This window comes from Rhipicephalus sanguineus, chromosome 3, assembly GCF_013339695.2.
Source record: "Rhipicephalus sanguineus isolate Rsan-2018 chromosome 3, BIME_Rsan_1.4, whole genome shotgun sequence".
NCBI classification, from domain to species: domain Eukaryota; kingdom Metazoa; phylum Arthropoda; class Arachnida; order Ixodida; family Ixodidae; genus Rhipicephalus; species Rhipicephalus sanguineus.
In genome coordinates, this window is record NC_051178.1 from 209,832,598 (window position 1) to 209,858,826 (window position 26,229).

The 26,229-nt window shown below is 48.3% G+C and overlaps 1 protein-coding gene across 1 annotated transcript in view; it reads left to right on the forward strand.

Annotated features, from left to right (window-relative positions):
- The window catches only part of LOC119388202 (protein FAM117B), a 129,806-nt gene that overhangs the window by 27,227 nt on the left and 76,350 nt on the right, over window positions 1–26,229 (forward strand). The window lies entirely within an intron of this gene.

Sequence of the window (26,229 nt, forward strand, 5' to 3'; positions counted from 1 at the left end):
CCAGCACCTCTAGTTGATTTACGAAACCAGAACACGCGGGAGTAGCTCCCTAATGAGATACATATACTGCTGTATGCTTTTTGGGCAGCCGCTTAGCGTCGCCAACGTGCACCTGAAGGCCGCATTGCCGGCCTTGAGGTGCACTGTGCGGTGAGGGGCCTCATTTCCCGAGACCGTATTCGCCTGGTGCGCGTACGCTCCAGTTTTTCCATTCTCTCTCCGCACTGGGATGCTGTTGAACCTTTCCGCATAGTACGATGCAGGAATACAAGCAGCGAACGAAGATAATCGTTTTACAGTGAGAAAAAAAAAGGACAGCCGATTTTGGTGGCTCAGTTGTCCGCCTCTGCCGCCGCCGGTGTCCGTAACCGCTATCGCGCGAAACCAAAAAAAAAAAAAAATATCCAGGATCGGATGGGATTCGACTCCGGGCCCTCTGCGTGGCAGTCAAGTATTCTACCGCAGTGGTACGCCCGTGCTTGAAACCCCTTCGCAAACAAGACCCCATACATGCGTTAAGTCGGGCAAGGAATCACGTGAACATATGTAATATACCGTGGTAGAAGAGTAAAATAACAACCAGGCGTCATACAACGCGGATTGCGTAACGAGTGGGTCGTTTAAAGCTTCCAACCTATTACAAAGGGGTCAGCCACAATTCTTCGTCATCAGCCACAGCATCAACAAAGAGCACATTATGCCTTACAGATGTGTAACGGGTACCTCGCTTCTGCGCAGAATAACGAATAATGGCATAGTGGGTGCTTCTCTACTACACAAAAAATTATGATTTATGGCGTAGTGGGTACCTTTCAAGTGTACTTGTAGTAGTTGCCCCAAGAGAGTTTACAACGGGCCGCTCTACCGGCTTTCGCAGTGGCTGTGCTGAGTGTTCCGCGCACGCCTGGCGTTTTTACTTTTCTATACACTCGCAGTGGTGGCTCGATGAGTTTCTGTTGCAGAGCACGAGGTCTGCGGGGTCAGTTCCCGGCCGCATTTCGAGAGAGAGGAACGAGCTGGAAAAACTACATGATAAAAATGCTCGTGGACATATATATTTGCGCAGAATCGGAGTTCGTCAATATTATTACCCCAGCGGCCTCCCTCATGACCCAATGTGTAATTTCGGCGAATGGAAACCCTCCGTTTCGTGCTTTTCTGTACTTTTGTTCTTTCTGGAGAGCCGAGCTAGGACATTAAACGTCGGAAAAAAAAAAAAAAAAAAGACGGGAGTCGCATTATCTCTCGCCACCTGTGACGACCCTCACTACGATCATTCGCGACTGCTGCCAGGGGTCGTGGCCGACCACGGTGGGAAGGCACAATTTTAGATTACGGCTTCCGCTGTTGTCGCAGCGGCGATCAAGTCACTTCTACGTCCTTCGTTGTTCGATGATAACGGACACTTTTTGGTGAAATGCAAGCGCATCTGTCTGCGCGCCGCGTTCTCCTCCGTTACACGGTGAACATGCTCGAGGCGTCGCTGCTTAAGACAGCAGCGGTGACAGTCGTGATTGCATGTTTTAGAGCGAAGCGCCACTTCGAGTGAAGGAGGTCGGAACCCCTTCGCGTCCGCGGGGCTGCGCTTACACCGCGGCAGTGAGCGTTCACTAGCACAGCAATACCGCGCAGCGTATGCCATCTCATGCCCGTTTTGCAATACTTGTAGCGTGCTTGTAGCACTGCACATGAAGTGACGCACTTGCTGCGGTTGTGCCCGGGGCTACAGCAAGCGCATGTGCTGCGGTTGTGGCGAAGACCTTCAAAGCAACCGGGCATTATCTGCGGGTCGCTCTCCTGGTTTGCATGCACGGTTCGAACATCCGTGTCCGCCAATCTTTTAAGGCGAATGCCTCAGATGCCTCATCAAACGTAAACATTGACCGTCGGCGTCGACCGTCGTCCCACGGCGTCGGCGTCAACAGGAGGGACGCAAAAAAAAAAAAAAAAAATCATCACGTAGTGACGTCACCACATGACGTTATTAGGACGTCACAGATCGCCAAAATTTGTGACGTCATCACACATCGTCACTTGTTCAAGATGGGCCGATCACGGACGCAGTGCAAAACCAGGGGAGGTGCAGAAAGCTTGCAATGTCTCCGATCCATCCTGGAGGCAGTGCACAACCACGTTATGCGCAGAAAGCTTTCGGCGGCTGGAGGGCAGGGACAGCGACTTTCGCTTTTCTAGTCGTCTTGGGCGAATTCTGTGAGTTTTACTGAACTATAGCTGCGTAGCAAACTTGTTCGTATGCATGTGACTCGCCTTATTGTGTTGTGTACTTATAAACTATGTCCTGCCTAAGGAAAACCTATCGAAAAACAACAACAGAAAAGCTACGCTATATCCTCAGTTAAAAAGACAATCCCAACGCAAAAGGACCACAGAATGATGAGCGAGAGGAGGAAGAGCGAAGGGCAGACTGTTGATAAAATTTTCTGGTGCGCATGGGAGGCGATGGCCTATTAGAAACCGGTGCATGGCTGGGAAACGTCCTTCGTTGTAATGCCGCGCCCAGAATTTTCTTCTCCGATATATTAGCTCACGAAGACAGTTGGAGGTAGGGTGCCTTGGTGCCCGCGCGCATCGAGGCACTCTAGTTGGAGGTCTATATTTAAAAAAAAAAAACAAGAACAAAATACGTTTAGCTATAAAAAAATTCGGCAGATCCCACGCGTTGTGGTAATCAGTTTCATGCGAAGCAGTCAGCGAGTACTTCTATACTGCATTTTATGGCTTTGAACCAAGCGTTACGAGGTGGATCGACGTGTTTTTGTAAGTGTAGTACATGTGTGCACATCGTGGGCTTACCAGGGCACGTCGAGAACACTGGCGTTTAAAGGGCAACTTATGATGCGACGTAACGTGAGCCCTCACGTTAGAGTGAATAAGTCAGTATTATCGAAAGTAAGTGCACTTTATGGTGCAATCATGTGAATATCATACGTAACTTTCGTTAATGCATTCCTCCGGGGTCGAGCAATGCCTCAATATAGTTTGCTGAATCATAGGAATACAAATGCAGTATTTATTAGACTGCCGTAAAAGCGGAGCCGACACTGGAACCACAGACGTTAACCTGACATGACGCCTCTGTCGTAGCGGTACATATGATGTACTGTTTATCGTTTCCTGGAAGTGTTCATGAATACTTCCGGAAACGAATACATGAATACTTCCGGAAACGAATACATAGACGGTGCGTGCACGTAACAAATATCATCTTGACGTACAACATGGCATCCATCACGTTGACGAAAACCAGCAGATGATGAAGCCAATGAACGTACGGGGGACGTTAATTACCTTCCTTGGCTTCATTAACGCTGTGCCAAACAAAGATACGAGCCCTAAATGTTTCATTCATGGCATAGATCACACGGTATAAAGTGCTCGTATCTTTCTGTTGAACGTATGCCGGGGTTTTATATGGAAGTGGTCTCCCACAGCGCGAACAATGGGCGACATTCAGCAAGACTTGAAGGCTCCTCGGAACGTTCTCCAGAATGTACGACGCTATTTCGCCGAAACCTCCAGCTTGTTTGTGTACATACGAGCTTAATTAAAGAGGAAAAAAAAACTCGCAGGGTCCCTTATGCTCTCGCCTAAGATGGCTAGAAGGCCGTGTTCTTTTTCGTCTCACTCGATGTATCGATCCTCCCCCGCCGCCCTTCTGAAAGCTTTCTGGTTTTGCACTGCCTCCAGGATCGGAGGCACCTCACGCTGTTTTGCACTGCCTTCGTGATCGGCCCACCTTCGACCAAACGACGATGTCATGCGATGACGTCATCGTGGAGCTCACGTGATGTGACGTTACGATTACGTCACAGATTCTGGCGATATATATGTGACGTTATTGTGGCGTCTTATAGTGACGTCATCACGTGATGATGATTTTTCGCCTAACATTTTAGGCTTTCGCCTTAATATATCTCTATGGGGCAGGATTGCGTCGATAAAAGACTAACAGTGTGCGTGAGTACTCAACGTTATCATGAAATGCAAATCATTTCGTCTCGAGGTAGCCGTCTGTAATTGCTCTGCTGGCTGCATATTAGGCGTTCTTAGCCGGCTGCTCACACCCGTGTAACAAGTTTGCTATCACCATTATACGCAATTTCCTTGTATATGCGCTGATGGTCGTCTCTGTTCGACTAGAATCACGCAGTGAAACAATAAACGGTGCCTGTAAATATCCTCACATGCAATCAGCACTATCACTTTGTAAGAGCGAAGCTTTCTGTGCCCTATTGTAGGGATTTTTTGTCGTTCCTGATCGGCTGGGTTCTCGCCGAGGGGTCGACTCTACCGTCCGCGGTGACCTCCGTGACCTCTTTGCGTCCTATATTTCGTAGTGTAACCCTTGCGCTTCGCACCCTTAATATTGAGCTGTGTGGCAACTATAGCCCAACATCGCACGCTGCTGCCATTTTTGCACGTACATAATTGGTACGCTCTAAGGCACTGAGGCGACAGAGAGAGAGAGCACGAATAAATGAGAAAGAGGACATCTTTCTTTGCCCACAGTGCAGGTGACCTCTTCGATATCCGTTGGCCTTTACCGATTCGATTTCCCATAGTCCTATAGTTTCATGTAGCTCACGATCTTGCGGTACTCCAGGTCTGGGGCGGTGCGATTGGCCTCCCACGCACGATTCTTCGCTGTATAATCCCCTGCGCTTATGTCTTCTCTACTTGATAAATCTTATTTTTTTATACGCTTGGGTTCTGCAGGCTTAGTACACCTCACATCACTATGTGGCTGAAGTGTCCGATGCCCCGCATTAACGCCAATGACGTGGGAATCAAGTTATATGCATTTTATTCATTATAATGCCGTACACGCGGGAATATGTACACAGTGACTATGCCTCTTGTTTGTTTGGCGTTCTCACCGGACGTCGAACAAACAGTTTATAATTTACAATTTGTAATTCTGCAGCATATCTTCTCGGGGATATACCCTCGGACCTCGTCGCCTTTCGGAATCCCTCTGCAGCCATGGCAGCAATATGCCCGGCTTGTGTGAGCTCGAGCCTCGGTGTGTGCCACTCCGTTTTCCGGCACTCATGCTCAGGGGTCCAGATGACGAATATCTCGGGGACTTTCGTGCGTTGCGATATTTCTTGCTTGCTGGCCTTTTCGGGAATTGCGACAGGCGCGTTTCGAGCAGCCCAGAAAAAGATCAACGGCGTTTGATTAACCGTTTCAAGAAAACTAGTCTCTGTACGTATAGATTCGGACTTACGCGTTGACGCTGCATATGCCGCGCGGTTCAAGCGAGGCATGCACGCGGGCGAAGCTCGCGGTGACAAACCGCCCTCGCACGAGGCCTCACGAGTCGGCAAATCTCTGACCCGAATACGTCGGATCACTCCGCGTATACATTCTTCTCTGCGCGGGACAGGAAGGAGAGACCCAATATTTTTCTTTCTACCCCGTACGGCGGCAGGAAATGCGTGCGACGGGCGCGTGTAACGCGAAACTGGACCGCGTGTGTGTTGTGTACGTGCTCCGGGCTGGTGCAGTTGTTTCTCACGCGACGCGCGTGTGCTGTGCGGACGCGAGAACCGAAACCGCGCAACGACATTGACAGATGAGCCGCTCAGCGAGGCCGATTCTCGCCATTGTCGTGCGGGGGACGTTGTTCCTTTTTGTTTCTTTCGAGGTGCCAACCGCCTACGCGTGCCTTGAACCCTGTGCAGATATACGAAGACGGTGCCGGCGACGCTTTCGTGGCCCCCTCAGTGTGAGTGCGCGCCTCGAATGCTGAGTGGCCCGAAGGAGGGCTCCATACAACACGAGGATTGCTGTTGTTTGTTTAGAGGGACGCTGAAAAGATAAGCGTCTTTTCTCGTAATACCATTTCGCAATACCAAAAGCACAACTCTTGCTGCGAGAAGACCCTTGGTATAAGCGAGAAAACGCGCTAAAAGAAAACGCAGGCTGTGACGTCGTAGATTTCGACGCCGTCTGCTAGGGCCTGCATAGTTCTCATTCGGTAAAAATGAAGTACATTGTTCGATGTTGGCAGAGACTTGACGTACCAAGGCTTCAGGAGCTTTCATTGAGCCATTGTGGACAGAATAAGAAAAGACACGTTGAAATCCGTGACGTCACGCTGACCCTCTCGTGCAGAGATTTCGGAGCGAAAGTCAAAAGTAAATCTTTGATCCTCATTTTATCTTTTAATAATGAACCTATAGGATGGCGAAATTAGCAGCAACAGAGCTTTCAAAGAATAATTTTATCAGTTTAAATTGATTCGTTGTTTCACTTCAGTGGCCCCTTAATTTACGACAGAGATTCAGCGCTAATAAACCAGCGCTGCGAAGGACGAAACGGAATGTAGTTCAGCTGCCTGAATTTGGCACTGAGGCGGCGCTTCAGCACCGTTCACTTGCATGCACTGTTCGTTACACGGTGGTTTCTCTCACGACGGTCAGCAGCTGAGATTATACCCCCATATTACGTGCGTGCAGCCTAACGTGTTCGCATTTCTAGAAGGAGCAGCTGCACTGTTCCTTCGATTCGGACACGTTGGGCTGCGTGCATTTAATATACGAGTATAAAATCGTATTACTTGGCAAGAATATAGCTGAAAGTCTGCAACGAACATGTGAAAACAGTCTAGACGGGATCTTTACGTGCTTTAGATAATTATTTTCAAAGAAATACACATTGTGTTTGACGACGAGAACATAGCTTGTTAGCGGCGCTGTTGTGTTGCTTCATAGAACACCGTCCCGTCAGCACCGTGCTACTCACTTCTAAGCCTTGGGTGCTTCAGTTACGCAGGCAAGACCATGCACTAGGCAGTGCAGTTTAGAGTTGTTATCCTTGGAGCACGAGCTCGCAGAGAAAAAAATACGGGTCCGTTAATTACATAGCGTGACGCAAAACAGCCTAGGATAACGACCATGTAACTACCGCCGTCTACCTTTACTCTCAACAGAGCAGGTACAAGAGATACAGCGGAGCAGGTTATGAGCACGCTTGAAGAAAAGAAAGGTGAACGAGGCGGACTAACACTTACCCGAAGGTGCTTACTGCATTCTTGAACCGCTCAAAAGTGGCCTCGTTGCACGAGAATACCGGGAAGAGGAAACGCGCCAGCTACGATGCCCGCTGGAAATGGCTTGCATAACAGACGGAAAGGGGGGTGGAAGTACACAGCGGCTCTCACGGACGAGCGAGAGAGAGGAAATGAAGCATCTAAGCAAAGTACGGTGAACGGAAAACCGTGACGGTATGCCTGTCGCGGACTGTGTGTCGCATGGCGTCAACGCCCGAGGAGGACAAGGCACGTGTGAGGATTGACATCGGCGACTCTGTGTTACGTCTGATGGACGGTGGCAGACAGGCATGCAGCTTATGTTATAGGGACGTTGTTGACTGCATTTTTGTTTCGAAAGTGTGGGCGCGCTGGCGGCGGCCAGAGAAAGAAGGCAATCGAAGGGCACACTCGGGGAACAGTCAGGGACAGGGGCTTCGCCATTAAAGGTGTCGGTGGTCAAAGGGACGACGTGATGAAAGGTTTTGTATGCTACTTATCTACTGCGAGCGCGGCAGATGAGTCCACCTAAGTTAACAGACGAGCACATACTTCTCACTGAATTTCGTTGATTGAAACCCGATGTACACAACTGCTTACCATATGAGTGGGCAACTCTGAATTCTGCTATACTTCTATAACAAATACCCATAGCTGGGATTCGACCAATTTGTTACGTAAAAAAAAAACATCAACTTAATTTTGTACCTTCTGATAAAAAGGGCAGGAACGTTAAAAAAAAGAATATATATATATATATATATATATATATATATATATATATATATATATATATATATATTTTTTTTTTACTCTTTCTGGTGCTCAAATAGCTGCCTTGTCGAAGGGTCTTACTTTTTGCCGAGCCTCAGGTGGATTTAGTGAATTCCAGCATCTAAAAGATCTGGACAACTTTGCCCGAAAAATGCGCCTGAGAGAATACTTCCACGGCCGCCAAAATTCCAGCAATACACACTACCTATGCCATCGCACAAGAGATGGACACCACCACCGCAACGAAACCAATGTCTCGATATGTACGGCAGTGTTGTGCCACGTGATGTCCTTGAGGCGTACAAGACCAGTGTTCCTTACTGACACAACTTGACAAAGAACGAAAAAGCTGCGCTTGAACAGCTATCCAATAATCCTACATTTTTATTGAAGCTGCCGATAAGGGAGGAGCAGTCGTTGTCCTTAATGGGAAGGATTACATAGCGGGAGCTACCCGACAACTCTCGGATGACAGTTATAGAGCCCTCCCGACCGACCCAACAGATAACTTTGTCCGTCTTGCAGGAAAAGCTTGTGACACTATCAAAGGACAAAAAAACTAGAGGAAAGAACTGTTCGGTCACTTGTACTGCTCAGTCCTGTCTGGCAGATTTTACATGCTCCCGAAGATTCACAAACAAGGTAACCCGGGCCGTCAGATCATCTCCGGTATGAACACTGCAAACGGAAACTTGTCTCTCTGTGTTGACTCCGTTATTAAACATATTCCCGAGACATTTCCTTCATTCGTCAAGGTCACCAATGATTTTCTTCAAGAAATATTAAGCCTTACAATTCCGCAGAGTGCAATACTTGTAACACTGGACGTTGCCTCACTTTATACTAACATACCGCATGCCGATGGAATTGCCGCATGCAGTGCTTAAGGCTTATGAGGATTCTTGTTTCGAGAGACCTATCGATAAAGAAGCCCTGTAATCATTATATATATATATATATATATATAACACGTTGTCACGAATTTTTCCCAATTGTGGTAATCACCTGTACTGTAACATGTGTAACATGGAATTGCGGCAAGAGCTGTAATAATTGCTGGGGGTCTTACGTCCCAACACCACGATATGATTGAGACACGCCGTAGTGGAAGACTCCAGATTAATTTCGAGAACATGGGGTTCTTCAAAGGGCACCTTAATCGAAGTACACGGGCGTTCTTTGCATGTCGCACGCATCTATATGCGGCCGCCTGTGACCGGGAATCGAACCTGCGCCCTCGATCGAGCTTAGCGGCGCGACAGGTGCTAAGATATATATCCACGGCGGGTGTAACACTCGTAAGGGGAGTGCTGTGATGAGGGGGATGTTCGTAGTTGCAGGCCTTGCAAGCTATGCATGGCACTTGGCATACAATGAACAGTTCGTGCTATTGCGTGTCACAGTGTGCTTTTAGGTCTTACGCAGTAATCACCGAAGATATATTTGCATTTTTTTTTCCTTTCCAAGAAGTTGGGCGATTGAACCTGTGACCTTGAGCGGAGCAACGTTACGCCATTAACGGCGGTGCGTCAGCTTGCGAAACTGCGTGAGTTTTTACGTGATGTAAACATATTTCTTTCCCCAACGATGATTATCACTGACCACTCCACCTGATGCTAAGCCCCAGCCCACGATCTCGTTCTCAGCTGACCTTGGAAAAAATGCGCAAACAATAAAAAGTTCCTGTGCGGCCTAAGCGCGGTGCGTCCATTGCTGCATGTCTAATGGACAGATTACGCTCCACGCAAGTTATTCGCTGGGGTTCTCTTCATCGCGGCCATTACACGCTTTACAATGCCTCTTAATGTTCAAGAGCGTGTCGTCGATTGGGTGGGGCACAGCTTGAAACTTACCATAAGCGGTGCGCGTGCACCCTATTATTCACGTCTCGTGGTTATATCCAGAAAAGGACGCAGTCACTGTTGGCTGCAGGCATTCTTTTGAGTAATTCGCACCTACCCTGCTGCCAGCGAAAAGCAGCGTTTATTCACGTTATACGCTGCAGCGCAGCGTTAAAGGGGGGATATTATCTTGTCTTAGGACAGAGAAAGCATAAACTGCAGAGCGTCAGTTATTATCCGCGTGATCACAGTAATCCTATAGAATCAATAATCCAGCAACGTGGACTGCTGCAAGAACCTTGAGGGTCTCCTGGCTTCGCTGGTAAGATGCATATAACTACCACATGTATACCTGACGGTACAACAACAACATAATGCGCAGCTTCCATCAGTTTCGTTCACCATCACCGTCCTATACCTTATCTATGTTCCTCCCTCAAATCTCGTCGCGGAGTATCAGGCCAGAGGCATATTACACTCTGGTGTACACCACTCCGCTTTTCTGCTATTGAAATCCCTCTCTCTCTGCACAAACGATGATATGAGGCTCGTACGCTGAATATGCGGAATAATTTTGCTGGTCTGCAACGTGCATGTATACATCTATAAGTACGCGAGCTTTCTTGCATTTTAACGAGTACTATCTACGTCAACGGGTTGACGAGTGCGCCGTCACTGCGGCAAAGTGGTCTCGACGAAGCAGTTGCAGGCATCGACGCTTGACCAATGCAAGTTTATGGACGCCGGTGTATGGCCGGAATTTTAATGAACGCGTGCAATCGGTTTCACGTCCGCTGGTTCTAATGCAGTATCACTGTCAATAACGTCGACTATATTTCGTGCGGATGGAAGATTGCGTCAATGCGCTGCATCCTGAAAAAGCGATCGCTGTGCGCTCATAATCTTATCACCGATATAGCGAGCTGTGTCGGTTTAAACCAGTCTTCTGTAAGCAACCGTTCGACAGTCCAGCCACTTTATAAGTTGTCGCGGCCTTATCGCATCTCTTGCCGTCTATCGGACCTTGGTAAACCGAGAACCAGGAAGAAAAAGACCTAAAGTTCCTGTCGGGCAACTGTGGTTGGCGCAGAGCGTATTTGGAATAATCCAGCACTCGGTGAAGGCATGCATTCCCATCTTTTGCTTCGAAGCAGTAATTGCGGCGGCACCAGAACGTCCAACACGTCCTGCTCACGTGCACGTTGTCCACAAGCCCGGTGGCGTACACCTCTACTTTGTTAATATAGACGCGTCCGGGAGTGTGTACGTGCTCTTTGGACTGCTGCACGTGAGAGTGTAATACGCACGAAATCTGCCTTGTACTTTACAGCAGGTGCACATTCGTGCGCTCGTGTGTCCGTTCAGGCTCCTGCAGGCAGTTTGCCGATGCGCCATGTTTATCGCTGGCCGTATTCGCGATCGAAAACACTGCACGTTGATTGGCTGTGTCTGCAGTGTATATGTGCCACTGTAACTAAAAAACATCTTTTATGTCGGCTAGATGTCTGCCACTGGCCTCATTGACGCTTAACGTCTTTTTCGTGCAAGGGGGAGGTTGTTGTTTAATAATTGCTCACATACGGGAAGACAGATTGTGGTATGGTGCTTGGTACTCAGCACACAGGTAAAGCTAATATTATGTACCGACAGATTGCTGATTGGGCACCTGCAACTACCCTTTCTTCCTGAATTAAGCATACACCTTGCACGAAAAACAGCAGAGTATATCTACAAAACTATAAACAAGAAAAAAAAACACGCACAAGCAACACAAACCGAACCACACCAGGAAAATCGAGCACTATATGCACACACATTGTAGTTATTCCCTGGTGTGATCCATGGGAAATGCCGCCGCAGATTGGTCGTCGTGTAACGTGTGGTCGCTACGGAACCGCGGAGCAGGTGAACTCGGTACCGTTGTTTGCAGAAGATGCGTGCTCCGCGCCGCAGTGAGGGTGACGCAGGGGCGTCTCCTCGCCATTGCTTGTATATATGTACAGCAGCCACCTCCGTTTTGCTGTCGTAACACGGGACAACATGCTAGCCTTCTAGTTTGTACATGCGATATAGTATGAATGATTGTGCCTTCTCTGTGTACATGCATGTTTCGCACGTCTGCTTTTCCGAATGGCATCAGTCCCGAACACCCTCATTTGTTTGAAGTGACTGTGATCTTAACTTCACGCATGCTGTGAAAGGTGGTGTTATGCCCTGTAGTTGATATCTTGTTCTTTTTTCTTTAGTTTTTGCAGATATATCTTATTTTTTTTCCTACCCTTCTATTATCCTTGTAACGCTTGTTATTTCCGTTGCGGCAGGTTTCTCTTTTACAGCGAAAGCTGTTATGAGATCATTTCACCGGCCGTTTTTGGCGCCGTAGTTGTCCGCCGCCGCCGCCGCCGCCGCCGCCGCTGCCGCCGCCGCCGCCGCCGCCGCCGCCGCCGCCGCCGCCGGTGTCCGTAACCAGTATCGCTCGAAATAAGAAAAAAAACTAAATAAGAAAAAAATTCCAGGATGGAACGAGGTTCGAACCTGGGCCCTCTGCGTGGGAGCCCAGTATTCAACCTCTGAGCCATGCCGGTGCTTGAAATTGCTTTGCTAAAAGGTCCTATACAGGCTTCATATCGGGAAGGAACCACATTAGCATATGCAATATAGCGTAGTAGAAGAGTAAAATAAGCACCAAGCGTCGCACAACGCGAATTCTGTAACCAGGCGTCACACAATGGGAATTGCGCAACGAGTAGGTTGTTGAATGCTTCCAACCCATTACAAAGGACCCTGCCATAATTCTTCATCGTCATCAGGCACAGCATCAACAAAGTGCGCATAATGCCTTACATGGGTTTAGCAGGTACCAACGCTCTCCGTAGAATGACGAAAAATGGCAGAGTGCCTGCTGCCCTGCTTCTCAAAAATTACAATGATTTATAGCGTAGTGGGTTCCTCGCAAGTGCACTTGTATTGGTTGCCAAGGAAGCCCATAAGTGCATGATCCATTTCCTCGGGGTCTCAGTAAAGTTCTTCGCCCCCCCCCGTCTCTTTTCCACGTCAACGTATGTTATACAGCATGACGGGAGAGGGAAATAGCGACCGGGCGTCACCCAATGCAAATTACATAACTGGTGGGCCGTTTAAAGATTCCAACCCATTACAAAGGGCTGAGCCATAATTCTTCATCGTCATCAGTCGTCGCGTGAACAAAGTGCACATAATGCCTTACAGACGTGTAGCTGGTGCCTCGCTTCTCCGCAGAATGACAAATAATGGCTTAGTAGGTGCTTCCAAACTTCACAAAAATTGTGATTTATGGCGTAGTGGGTACCTTTCTAGTGTACTTGTATTGTAGCCCCAAGAGAGCTTAACGGGCTCTAGAAACGCCGCTCTTCCAGCTTTCGCTGTGACTGTGCTGCGGTTTCAGCGCAGGCCTGGCGTTTTTTTACATTTTCGCTATTTACGTTAACCGAACATGATCTCAGCTTAATGCTTTCTCGACATTGTTAAGTGTACGTAGGTTGTCTCTTCTTCTTAACAGCGCGTAACTTTGCCTCGTGTGTTCCGCGGCAGATCTGTTGTTCAGAAGCGTACCATGTCTCAGTGGCCCTTAAACGCTCTAGCCTCGTCATCAAGGGGCAGGGGCTTTTTTCCACTCGCCCCAGGGTTTCCCACGGAGAAGGAAAATATCGTATTTATTTATTTATTCATTTATTTGTTATGCAGCCAGTTAACTAATTGCCTGGAGAATACCATGTAGTTGTACCGATGTAGATGTACGTATGTCATCTGTATGAGTTTTGGTCGATATTACGTTCACTTACGTACTACCTACATCGACACAGTGCACATATGAACGTGTGCTGCACGCACTATCGACGACGCCGTTCGTTTCGCACGGGAACTGCAGAGACGCGCGAAGAGATGAAAAGAACGAGAAAGGAGCATAATTACGTGGCAAGAAAGCCAGTTTAATTGAGTGCTCCGAGAATAAATGGGTTTCCGTGTCTGCCCGTATGTGCATACTGTGCACCGGAGCGCATGCGTGCGTGTATTTTAGAAAGAAAACGCAAACATGCAAATGCAGGGTACGTGTCCTGTTCTTGGTCGAAAACTTAACCAAACAGAGCCACATATTTGCTTTAGCTGGTTATTTCGTGCGCTCCGCAAGGCTCTACGTCGCCCTGTATCCGTTCGATTGCTGTGACAAACTTGAGTTAACTATATGGGCACATAGACAGCACGGCGTGTACGGATGAGCGTACGTGCTGTCGCCTGACAACATGCGCGTTTATACGACGCCCGTGGCTTACGGACGTTCCCATTCGGTGCGATGTTGAAGGGGGAAAAAAAAAAAAGAATGTAGACGATCGATTGGCGCTGTGCAAAAGAAAGCGTATGATATTTATATTTTTAAAGTTCTTTCGCACGCGGAATTCGCGGGAAAAAAAAGTAGTTTACTCGGAGCCACCATTGTTGTCATTGCTCCCTACACGTGGGTTAATCGAATTATGAAACATTCCGTACGCGTTCCGATAACTACATGTGCATTTGTACAATTCGGATTTATGTGGAATTTATGTGGAATTCATATAAATTTTGTAAAAGTGCACGCAGGACATATAGAATTATCAGAATGCGTGTACGGAACGTTTTAGTCTATGGATACCTTTACAGGACCGATACTCACAGGGCACTTGTAGTTGAACATGTTTTCTGTGCCGGCTGTATACGATTACTTGCATTCTAGTGCTGTTCCCCGTCCCCGGTCCCCCAGTGTAGGGTAGCCAACCGGAAGTTTTTCTAATTAGCCTGCCTGCCTTCACCTTTTTTCTGTTTCCTTCTTTCCTAGTGCCTTGGTCAGCACCGTAGATTTTTCTCACTTTAGTGTTATTATTATTATTACTTTTTTTCCGCTTTCGAGCACGATCGAATGACATGCAAAACGCTGCGCCGCTTGCTTTATCGACCGCCTTGTATAGTCCAATTATTGGCGTCCAATCGTATATGTGTCGCCATTGCAGCAGGAAGTTCGCTCGCTGCACAATTCCCTGTACTATGGCCGAGCGGCGATGTGTATTAGCGCAATTACAAAACGCACGCGACGGGATACGCCGTCACGGGCTCAAATGCATGGAGGAAAGAAAAATAGTGGAGGGAGCATTACGTCACGCAGCCTTGGCAAGCCAACTCGTTTTGAAACCAGCAGTCTCGGCCCAACACGTGACCTTTTTCGTCAAAATCACGCAAGAAATGAGGTTTGCCGAGACTTCGGTACGGTGCCCGGTAGCTTTTAATCGAAGCGCGCTCGTTCGGCGCAGCACGGCCCGCTCACGGAGGACGTTCGAAAGCAGACCACCACCGGTAGTACTAAAACCTACCGCGCGCTCTGACGTTTTGATCACGTGTTGGACCGACACGGTGGGCTTCAATTGCGTGACGTAATGCTTCCTTCTTTCTTTTTCCGTCCTCCATGCTCAAATGCAATGTGAGCTCGATGCCTGCACGCCAACACTGCCGGTGGACGAGAGTATCATATCCGCCTATCTCTCTCCAATCTGACGATTGTTCCAAGTGGGAGGACGGGGAAGAAGAGTCTCTGGCCGGTCGATAAAGGCGACGTTTCACATCGTTTCCGGACAAAAGAGCTGACGGTGGCGTTTTGCCTGGCCCTCTCGCGCACCGGACAGCCGCCGCTGAAACGGCGCCTTTCTTCTTTTTCTCCCCCCCCCCTTTTTTTTTTTGATAGTGCGTGTGTCCGTCGACATCGGAGTGGCGCTACGAAAATCGCGGCTTTATTTCTGGGTTCCTCAAAGCTGTTCTTTGTGGGTTCCCGCCCTCCTGTTTTCTTTATGATTATTATTATTTCACCTTCGTACAGTCGCGCACCCCTTCATTAGGTATACGTATACTCGAGGCTGCGAGTCGTCGCCATCCAATTGCGTGCAGCAGCCGGCGGTAGAGGCGACTGCCACCGGCCACTTTCTCATCTATCACATCCGACTGCTGAGGCGCGTGTGTGCCGTGGGAGGCTTAACCACAGGATCGCCTTTTACCAAACTTGGCGTCCTTGAGAGACGTAAGGGCTTGACGTCAAAAGCCGCGCAGGAGGCGGTTCCTCTTTTCCCGATGGAAATGGCAGGCACTGGCCGCACAGTCCACGTCCACTGCACGCATCCCGTTACACTGCTTCTTTTCTTTTTCTTTTCGCGTTGCATGGAGTGCATGCATTTGCATTCCACAGGCCCTCGCGTCTTTCTTGCTCTTTAGTTCAGCGCTCCGTAATTCTTGACCGCGCTTTGCTCCTAAAGGCCGCACGTTGTTGTTCGTATGCGTCTTCGTTTAGCGAGTCTAGCTCTGTGCTCGCTCGCTCTTTTTTCTGTGAATCTGCATGAACTTTTCGTGTCACCTCGTCACAGCTTGCAAAAGACGAGGCGCGTATATATAGGCACGCATTATATTAATGTAGTGGCCGTCGTGATAGGTGATCATAATATAATGTATGTGATTACACTGCGCATATGATTAAGGAAAAGGCGTATCGCAATTAAATTGTGTAAAATTTAATTAAGAACTTCACATGGGAACGTTTAGGTTGGATGTGCCTAACTTAGTTTGCTTGTTGCCCTTGTCTCGGTCACTGTTGCTTTTCTTTTCGTTTCTGAGAGAGAGAAAACTAATTTTTCTTTCGACAAACCCAAAAATGATAGACGATTTCAGTTGCGTTGGCACTATAACCTCCTTCCTTTTTTATCTTTTCCTTCCAATAACTTGATGAGTCTTGGTGTCTTAAACGATATCGGAATAGAACGACGTCTCGTGGTGGGCGCCCTAGTTCCTCACATAATTTTTTGACTGCCCTCCACACTGTCCGTCACCCCTCTCTTCAATGCCCCTGGATCCGTCCACACCCTCGGCTCTACCTTACCAGCGCAACAATATATGTTAATCAGAGAGACCCTGGACGGAGGGCCTCTGCAGCTGCCACAGTGTACGGAGTCTCTCTCTCAGGGTCCATATTAGTGTCAGAGGAACGAACGATAGGGGCAAATCCGTTTGGCGGCCTCCGTGTTGCTGCCAGTCGCTTCTCTAATCTGGCCACTGTTGGTCGCACGTTTTCCTTGAACTGTGCGAGCGCTGTTGCTTGTTGTTCTCGTGCACATTTTCTATGTCCGTGCAGTGCTGTATCGCAAGGGCAACGTATACCTTTAGTCGGACGTGCGCAGGCGTTAAAATTCATTCTCCGCGGCCTCGACTCGGCACCGGTGTGGTCGGAACGAATGCCCCGACGCTCCTGATCCGGTTAATCGGAGCTTGTTCCACTTGACCACAGTTTTCCAAACGACGTTTTATTCTTTTTCACTAGCTCGCCAACCGGCGTTTAATTATGTTACTATTGCTATACTTCAGCTGAAGGGTGACGTCATCAAGCGATGATGATTTTTTGAATTACTCGTGTTGACGCCGACGATCGCTTTTCGCGTTTGATGAGGCGTCCGAGGCTTTCGCCTTAACGCCCATCTCTCTTGCCAGAGCTCATGCGGAATAGTAGCAAACTGTGGCATAGAAAATGAAGTGTTTTTGCTGACATAGCAGTGCCACACAGCCACACTTACACACATCACTTACCAATGTACCGAGCGGCCAGCCATTGCAGTATCTAAGTTGGTGCGCTCACTACAAATACTCACAACGTGGTCTTGGGAGGCACGGCTTTCCGAGCTGGCAGTGGGGAGCCAACTGGTGACCCTAGACCAGGCCCGGCGAGCCGCCGTGGCCAGTGGGGCTCTACAAGAGGGCTCCACCCGGGATTAGCCACGTACTCTAATTCTTCAATAAAGTTTATTCTCTCTCTCCGCGGAACCAGTAACGCGTACAATGACCTACCTCTGTGATACTGAGTTATTCGCTGTCCCCTTCTCTGAGAATGCGACGAAAATCTGTATATTTCGAAATGTTACCATGAAATAGAGAGAGTTATGTTAGCGGTCCCCAAGCGTTGCCCCTCCCCCAAACGTTTGCGTTCTTTCGTAATTTATTTCCTTGCGTTCAGGTCGCCCATCGGTATGCGTCCCCCAACACTTGAAGCCTCCTATAACCTCAATCTCTCTATGGACTAAAATCTCGAGAGGAAAAGAAAAAAGAACAAGAATAAGTAGACCTGCTGATAAATTAGTAGCTCTGGCACTCAACTACACCCGGTGAGGACAAATACCGCATATCGGCAGTCTGAATGCGGGAGTACGCAGCGAGCCATGATTTGAAGTTTCAGACCGTTTCCTTGGCTGGTGGCACGTGCCGTCCGCAGCAGAGGCAGCGACTGAAACTATAGTACTGAAACTGGGTCCCGCAGACGCTGTCGAAGGAGCGTGTGATCGCTTCCGGGATAACGAGTGCCCTGCTCGTTATCCGCGTGTTTTGCTCGAAATGGAACGCGTATACCTGTCGCGGTAATCGAAACTGTTTCGCAGGCGATATCTATAGCCGAGATCGGGCGAAATCATCGTGCGAAGGCCGATGAAAGATACATCCAGCGCGTATGCACGGGGCTGGTTAACGGGCATTGCCGAATGTTCACTCGGAGATTTCTAGAACAGAGGAGACGTTCAACGAGCGCATGTCTTGCATGGGGGCCATGGTTTGGGGTGTGCCGAAAGGGCAGGTACATTGTGTCCCATCTAAAACTATTCGAGCCATTAAGAAAAGAAAAGAAAGAAAGAAAGAAAGAAGGAAAGAAATAAAGAAAGAAAGAAAGAAAGAAAGAAAGAAAGAAAGAAAGAAAGAGAGAAAGACGCTCTTGGATGCACAGATGGCACAACACTCCTTTATTAGCAGTTACCTCGCGCAAACCGAACGTGTTTTCGGTTATGGTTGATCATAACTAATTAACCGAAATTATTTGCAGAAATTAATGAATATTTATGCCATTGCGCAAGCTCGAACGACCGAATTGTGCATCCCTCTCGTAAGCAACGCATTCGTCAGTCTCTGCAGCTCACTTATAATTATTTCGTTCTGCGCTCACGCAAATCCAGGAACGCCCAGTAGAGAGACAGGCTCAGTTCTCGGAATAAAGAAGCACGTGGCATATGCGGGTAAACTAGAATATCCGGGCTGTTGAACATACATGACGTTGAAACTAGCGCGCTTGCATAGAGGCGCCCTGGAAAAAAGGAGTAAATTCTTGGATGACGAAGGGAGGCGGCTGTTCGGGTGGAAAGGCGGCGTCGGGTTTGGGGAAAGCAGCCTGCAGCCAGCAGACGTCGCTCTTGTAGTTTACTTTGTTAGCGCCCCTCGCGGGTGTACTGCGCTTTCTCAAAGCGTTATGCCAGTCTGTTGCTTTGAAACAAAACACTCGCGTACAACGGATTCCCTTGACGCGCATAAGTAAGAGCGCTGGCGTTCTTGTTTGCCTGCTCTTTGTGGCTATTGTATTCTCTTTATTCCCGCATCGGTAGCGAGGACGGGCTAGTTTTGTTAGCCAGAGTTAGCAACAGAGATTGCTTCGCCCTGGATATACAGTAGCGATGGTTCGGGTGGTTGGCCTTCGACCCTTGTCCCTCCGTTTCTTCACTTTTGTTCTGCGTCATATGCGGCGCGAATTTATGGCCCTTTTCGCTGTCGAAGCCTTTGTTCAGACCGACTGCTCGCGGTCCTCGGAGGGTGGATGGCTTCGTATGGCGAAGGTCGTTCTTGCCGGCAACAACACTGCCTCACTCGACAAACGAACGCCGAGAAAGGCAGACCATGTCGAAGCCTTATTCGTATGCTCTTCCAATCAGCCGCCGTGCATTCGGTTCGCGGACTGCGGCTTTCAGTTGGTGGACAGTACTGACGGCGTCATTTTTCGAAGCGTTGTCTGAAACTCACTGGCGTGCAGTGATCATGAAGAATTAGGCCCTCTGGCGGGTCGTATGTACTGTTCCACTAAGTATCGATGCGTCGGATAAGATCGCGTGTACCGTGCACATGAATATCTGAGAATACTATCCAGCGTTTGTTAAATAATAATAGTAATGAAAAGTCGTTTTCAATGGTCGGCCTCCTTTGGTTGTGATGCGGCTGTATAGCGCGAATGTTGCCCAGGCGAGCTATGTGTAGCGACAATGAACAAACGGCTGTTCTTTCTTCCTGTAGGCGAAGGTACGTCTACTTTCGAAGTGCTTAGCTAGCAGGCACTGCAGGTAACCACAGTAACACCCAGTAAAAGCTTAACAACGTGCACAAACACGGGCAAGAAATTGGACTGAACAGGCAGTACACCTGGCTGAAGAATTCTGCAGACTCTGCGCTTCGAACCCACCGAACGAGCAGGCTCGGTAACAGATGCCCACGCACCGCTGATAGCCACAGTAAAGCACATGGACCCCCACGAACGCAGAAAAGAACGTATAACATATTGCATCAAGTGTTTTTACAGAGCCAGCACCGACACTGTTGGGTATCGGGTGTCTCAGCTTGCGGCTGCATCTGCGCAGAGCTGATAGACGGAGCGGACAAGGCGACGGTGAGTTAAGGCAAATTTATATAAACAGAGGCTTTACATATTCGGCACTGGGGCCGACAGCTTATTGGGCTCGCACTGAGGTGCGACGACGACCCGGGATTTCTTCGATCGCTGTCCCCTTTCTCCGCGCAGCTTGGTTCTTTTATGGCCCTGGCCGATTCCTTGCATCAGCCAGTAGTTCGAAGCCTCCAATCAGGAACCGCCGTTGGTCGCTGGCTGGAATCGGATCCGTGGATGAGAGGGCTTGCCGCACGTTGCGTGAGGAATTGCCGTCGGTTGCGTCAGACGCATCGCAGGAGTTGCCGGGGGTTGCATGAGACTCCCGCCTTGGTTGGCACCCGTTTGTATCAGGCACCTCGCTGGTGTTGACGTTGGTTGCATCAGACAGTGTATCGATATTGACGCCACTTGCGTCAGACGTTCTACCAGCTTGAATGCCTTGCCGAAGCAAGGAAGTTTGGGTTGGGAGCCCTGACATAACAGCACACACCGTCAATGCCATCAACGCCCATCGCCAGTGCGGATCACCACCGTACAGTTACTCGCACGCAAACATCCATTCACTGTGGGCTGATCTAGCTGCAAACATTAGAGGGATTGGACGCACCCCAGTCACCACCAAGGAAGGTGTCGTCTTTACTGGTTCTACTCCAGGGCGGGCAACATCACCTATAGCGATCACTTTGATAGAATTCACAAACACCTGCACTGGGGCTAATCTGCTCGCTGGAAAAGCATTGCGCCGGGTCTCTTCCGTGATTTCCGTCCTATCGCAAGCCTCTTGAAATACCCACACTAGCACCATACAGAGAAGACACTTTCTGGTTCTTATACTACACGTCACCAGTCAACACCGGCACACTCATTTGCACCCACAAACACTCTATGCATACAGCATTCACACAGTCATGTCGCTCTTAGTGCTCCGCTCGTATTATGGCACTGCGCAGGCCCGCACCTCGAACACTTCCCAACGGCTTCACCCTCACGATACCACTCTGAAAAAAAAAAAAAGAAGTAGTGGCACTTACTAACTTTGAGGTAAGTGCTTGTCACAATATTTACTATCTACTTAGTAACAGAAGGTAGTAACTGCAAAGTAAGTAACTTTACTACCATGGCATGACAACTTCGAGTTACTACCTACAGGGAAGTAATACGAAGTTAGTAACATTACTAACATTACTACCTTGACAAGCTCAAATAAAAAAGTGAGACCGTATGGTATTGTCTCTTCATGTGATTACCCTGGTAAATTATTACGAACTACGTATGACCAAGTAGACACCGTCAAAATTTATTCCGTCACTGCGTTTGGTGCGGAAATTTTGAAGCTGGAGTGGCTATCCGCGTCTTTTTTTCGTGCGTTTTTTCGCTTACCAAACGTCTTCTCGCGGTAAGAGTGGTGCTTTCGGTATTGTGAAATTCTAACTTACTAATACTCGTAATATCATTTTTACCTTTAGTGTCCCTTTAAACTATAAATAGGCGCAAAACGCTCTTTCGCCTGTCGCACTGTCAGCAAGAAGAACCACGGTAGTGACTTCTGAGTTTTATGCGACGCAGTGCGAGAAAGGGTGGAAACGGCGGTTACTCGCGCGCAGCACGGAAGAAACACATAAGCACCGAACATCACACGCTAAGGTAAGGCGATCCGCTACTGATAATGAGATGACTTGCCGCTTTCCACATGATACTTTCATCTAATGTTCGCCGCTTCATCGTCACTGGAAGTTCCGTTCTGACAAAACAGAGCGGCAGCGTTTTCTGCGCTCTCGGCTGCGATATCGCCACTGGAATTCGATTATAATTATCGCAAATTACATGCGATTTCCTTGATTTCTTAGGAATTGGCATGCGGTATATTTCGATGCCCTACAACTTTTCTGTATAAACTGGCCTCAATTGCTAATTCAAAATTAACAAGTTTTCGTTTCATTGTAACTTTAGCAGCGGCAAAGTATTTCCTCCTCGACGTAGAGTTCCCCTGCGAAAATGACAAGGGCTTGGCTGTTGCACCATTTTTATTTTAAATATGTATTTTCTAAAAATTATAACACTTTACTTAACACACAGTGCTCCGCTCCGGTCGGTGAACGCTTGCGAGATGAAACTCGCACTGTCGTCTCCCATCGACGTGAACGACGGGCCTCTCTCTTCAAGAGCAGCAGCGACTTCAGTGCCGCCTCGAACTTTAAAGGGCTCTCTCGTGTCGCCTCCACCGAACGCGCTCGCCTTTTCAGGTTTCGCTAGTAAATGCATGCTGGGAGTATTCACACAGTAGCTAAATCCGAGTACTTTGTGCTCTGCTCTGAAGCTATGCCGAACTCCGCATATTGCAATCTACTTAGTGTATTTTGGGTAGGGCTCAGTAACTTACCTTAAGTACATTTTTGGAGTATCGTGCAAGTCACAACCGAGCGGCTGGTTGCAAGACGTCCCAGCGATCTTGGCAGCCTCCGTCGACTCCGCATCGCATGCATCTTAAAGATAAATATGTTTCTTTTCCGCGGTTGCTATATATACTTCAGGAAAACGCTTTTTTACGGTGCCCTTCTTTCTCTTTTAGTGGTTACCCGTTGTAAGAGCTAAATCGTTCTGTATAACCACCACGACCTTAACTGTTGAGTAGATAACTACTTTTCCTACCAAGCGTTTATTACGAGACCAATCTCGCCTTGCAAAAAGTGCATGCGCATTATGCCCTGTCGACATAATAATAGGTCCAGTAGTTCAGTTGATGCTGCTTTCCTGCTGTATACTTGAGTTCAAGGCAACTCTGAGGAAGATGCCATTGTAGATGTTTTCCAGCGAATTATATATTAGTCTAGGTGGTGTTGGTATTTGATGCTGTAAGTACGGGCACTGCTCGCGCGGCCGTCGTGGAGAGGTCTTCCCTTTCATTCCATTCTCCCAGCAGCAGGAGCAGCTCGCATGATAACGAGCCGAGTGCGGCCATAGATTGTGAGCAGCGTGCTCGCTTCGAGGCAGAGCCTCTACGTTCGCGTCCGCGAAACATCGAGAGAGAGCCGTGCTCGTGGGCGCGTGCTTGGCGGCGGTGAGCACGAAGTCGCATTTCATTAACCCCGCGTATCAGTGCCCCCCCCCCCCCCTTTCCTCTCAGTCCTTGTGCCGGTCCGCATCGATTTCCCCGTGGGTTTTCTCATTGCGAGAAGTGGGCGCCTACAGCTTTCAAAGGGCCACAATTTGGCCAGCTATCAACGTGCGTCGGCGGACTGGCGCGCATCCGTGATCCCCCTGACCGACCCTGGCCGGAGGTGGTTCAAGGTCCTTCTCCTTTGTCCTTTGGCTGGCGGCACCGTCTGATTTACCTATACTTCGTTTCTCCTTGCGCGTGTGCATGCGTACACACACGGGCCCGGCGTACAATTTGGCGACCAGAAAAACGTACGTGCTTGGAGCCGCTGCCACCATCTGAGGAAAACAGAAAAAAAAAAGAAAATGAAGAAACGCGAAGGAAGAAGGACGGCGTTCTTTTCCTTCGAGCGCGACGAACATTCCCCGCGCGCCGCGGTCCGCTGCTCGCAGACGCTCATTCTTGAAATAACGCAATTGGCGGTGCCATCGCGAGGCAGCGGCTGCAGTAGGCAGCAGCGCAGCAGCAGCAGCACTGGTGCCTGTTCTCACGCTCTATCACGACGCATGGCGCGCGGTCTCTCCACATCTCTGCTTCCGTCCCCTTCTTCAAGGCCCCGCTTACGTTATACGCTGCAGGAACGCTGGTCCATAAGTCGTCTACGGGGCTGACGACATTTGTTGTCTCGGGCCTCCGTTGTGCTTTGTTGCGTCACCTTTCGCGAGAGAACAAAGCGCGAAGGCACACAGCAATAAGCAGCGTGCGCCAGCGCGGCCCACTGTCTCTGTGAGAGCGTTGAACCAGGCCCCGGTAAGTCTCAAGTTCCAGCGATCGCCGCAGAGGGCGAAAAAATCAACCGCGGCGTAGGGTGCCGTGATGCGCGTTTCATCGAGGCACACTGCCGCGGCGAGTTCCGTCGATGTGCACTCAGAGTGGAGCTACCAAGGAGGTTAACCTCCTTGGGAGCTACTGAGTCCTCTTTCAGCGGTCGGATGAGTTAGGTCGCACTTGCAGTACAAAGTTGGGTGCACAAATTATTGTTTCTTGCTTCATGAATTACTAAGTTTAGAGGAAATGTGCTGGCTTCAAATTTCTTGGATAGTGCATGTGATGGGGTACACATGCTGTACTTTAATCTATGTGTCAAACTTTGCATAGAGTATCACATATAACTTGGTAGCAAATGGGCCATTAGTAGTGCATATTTGGCAGCACTTCTTTTTCACACTGAGTATAGATTGCTGTAATTGTGAAGACTTGCAGAGCAATGGCAGGGAAAGCTACAGTAGTGCTGAAAGCTTGCTAGGGTTAAGGCTTGGGAAAGTTGGTTCATTGTTAATTTCTGTCGCAGAGTCACTTCTAAAAAAGCTAAAGGGCACCCAGGACAGGCAATCAGCATCAGATTGTAACACGCAGAGGCCCAAAGTTTACCGTTATACCATATATGCATGGGATTGCGCATAATTTGAAAAAGATAGGGCAACATGCCAATGTGAGAGTGCTATTCTCTGCGCCAAACAAGCTATCGGCTATGTGCGCGAAAGTGAACAACACAGCAAGTAAGAAGCGGTACTGCGCAATAAACCATAAACTCAGCTTCGTAGAATGCGCGGAACATGTGGTGTATTCGATCCCGCTGTCCTGCGGCAAAAGATACGTAGGTCACACACACAGGAAGATGCTTGAATGTTAGGTTGAAAGAGCACGAGTATAACGTACAAAAAGCTATCAGCGGCCACCTCGGTATCCATTGTAGGGATGGTGGCTGCGCACCGAAGTTTCGCGAGACAACTGTCATTGCCATACACAAAGAAAAAAGAACTAGAGAAATAATCGAAGCAGCTGAAATAGTACGCCTTAAAGATAAATGTGTTAGTATGGCATCTGTAACCCTATCTCAAAAAGAAATTGACTTTTTATCATTCAGATGATTCACGCTTGTTTGTGACACAGAGTGGTGATGTTGATGTCAGAGTGATGATAGCACATTAATGGCAGTCACGTGTGTGCTTCACTGACATGATATAAATGTGCCTACTTCACAGAAATAAAAGATCAGTTGTAAGTCAGCGCCTGTCGTCGTCTGCTCCCTTTTGTGTTCGTCCCAAAATTCGCGCTGTTTTCCCTTCTATGCACAGTGCTGAAAAAGTTATTTGTACCGCTTGCTTGTAGGGAGTGACGTTGTGAAAGTTCTAAAATAGGAAACTGTGTGCAAACACTCGTGCCTTCGTTAAACGAGACATTTCATGTATTGGTCACCTGGAGAATAGTGTCCGGGTCACTTACTGTGGAATTGATAACGTTTGAGGATGGGAGTAGGAGAATGAAAGCATGTGCATAAGGACATTTTGGGCAGTGTTCTATAAAACAGGCTGTGGAATTTGCGAAGCATTTGAAAAATTTGTTTTTCGCTTTGTTCAATGAACTTTGCCAATACATTAATGGGATGATATATAATCAGACACATCCAGAAAAGAGGGTACAGCACCGTTGCATTTGTACAAGCAATTTGTTTTGTATGTGAAGTTGAACCACAGACAAGTAGCAAATAATATTTGTTTTAGATAACAGACCTGGCACATGACACGGAGTTTTTAAAAGTATGTTTATTTTTAACAGAACAATAAATGGGTGCACTCAATAGATTTAATCAGAGTTCATTAGAGTTGGCCATTGTTTATGCATGTTAATGATTTGAATGTGTAATAACTGCTATTTCCTTGATATTGCTGTGAGCTATGTATCCAGAAAAGGCCAGTTTTGTGTGACACCATGTTAAGGGTGAGGCAGACAGTTAGGAGGTAGTGAAGGATGAAAATATAAATTCAGCTTCTGCAGTCGTCCATCGTTTAAGCAGTCAGTGTCTTTCACAACTATGCACCATTGGCACCAGAAAAAATGTACTCATTTATTTTTCAGTGCAAAGCATAACAATTAAAATAGAAGCTAATTATAC